Raw genomic sequence first — 1591 nt, 5'->3', positions numbered from 1 at the left:
TTTTAGTAGAGATGAGGTTTCACCATGTTAGCCAGGCTGGTCTCGAACTCCTGACCTCAGGTGAGCTGCCTGCCTCAGCCTCCCAAAGTGCTGGGGTTACTTACAGGTGTGAGCCACCGCACCTGGTCTTCCCTAGTGCCATTTTTTGAAAAGACTGTTCTCTCTCCATTGAATGGTTTTGATACCGTTGTCAAAAAGCAATAGACTATAAATGTATGAGTTCTGGACTCTCAGTCCTATTCCATTGATCTATATGTCTATCCTTATGTGTGTCTGCATTACTGTATCTTTGTAGAAAATTTAGGAATTGAAATGTGTAAGTCCTCCAACTTTGTTATTCTTTTTCAAGATTTTTGTGACTATTCTGGATCATTTACATTTCCATATAAATTCTAGGATCAACTTGTCCATTTCTACAAAAAAGGCATTGAAGTGTTTTTTTTTTGTTTGTTTTTGTTTTTTTTTGAGATGGAGTTTTGTTCTGGTTCCCAGGATGGAGTGCAGTGGTATGATCTCAGCTCACTGCAACCTCCGCCTCCTGGGTTGAAGTGATTCTCCTGCCTCAGCCTCCCCAGTAGCTGGGATTACAGGCATGCACCACCGTGCCCAGCTGATTTTTGTATTTTTAGTAGAGATGGGGTTACACCATGTTGCCCAGGCTGGTCTTGAACTCCTGACCTCAGTTGAGCCACCCGTCTCGGCCTCCCAAAGTGCTGGAATTACAGGCGTGAGCCCCTGCGCCCAGCTACCACTGAAAATTTTGATGGAGATTGCATTGAATCTGTAGATCAGCTTGGCAAGTACTGTGATCTTAATATTGTTTTCTGATTCATGAGCAGGGAATGTCACTTTCTTAGGTCTTCTTTAATATCCTTCAACAATGTTTTGTAGTCGTCAGTCTTGCACTTATTTGGCTAAATTTATTTCTAAGTATTTTATTCTCCCCAATTGCTGTTATAAATGAATTTTCCTTTTTGTTTTGTTTTGTTTTTTTGAGACAGGGTCTCACTTTGTCACCCAGGCTGGAGTGCAGTGGTGTGATCTTGACACACTGAAGCCTCAAACTCCTGGGTTCAAGGTATCCTCCCACTTCATCCTCCCTAGTAGCTGAGACTACAGATGTGCACCAACATACCTGGCTAAGTTTTAATTTTTTTTTTGTAGAGACAGGGTCTCACGATGTTGTCCATGCTCGTTTTGAACTGGGCTCAAGTGATCTACCTGCCTTAGCCTCCTAACGTGCTGGGATTACAGGCATGAGCCACCACACCCAGCCATAAATGGATTTTCTTAATTTAACTTTTGTTTATTGTCAGTGTGTAGAAATACAACTTATTTTTTCTTGGTCAGTCTAGCTGAAAGTTTGCCCATTTTTGTAGACAACGCTTTTCTTTCCAAGGAACCAACTCTTGGTTTCATCGATTTTTTTTTCTATTTGTCTAATCTCTTTAATTGATTTCTGCTCTAATCTTTATTATTGCCTTCTGTTTGCTTTGGGTTTCATTTGCTCTTCTTTTTCTAGTTTCTTAAGATGGAAGGTTGGATTATTAACTTAAATTTTTCTTCTTTTTAAGTGTAGGCATTTATAGCC

Source organism: Pongo pygmaeus, chromosome 4 (assembly GCF_028885625.2).
Source record: "Pongo pygmaeus isolate AG05252 chromosome 4, NHGRI_mPonPyg2-v2.0_pri, whole genome shotgun sequence".
Classification (NCBI taxonomy): domain Eukaryota; kingdom Metazoa; phylum Chordata; class Mammalia; order Primates; family Hominidae; genus Pongo; species Pongo pygmaeus.
Note: the sequence above shows the minus strand (reverse complement) of the source record.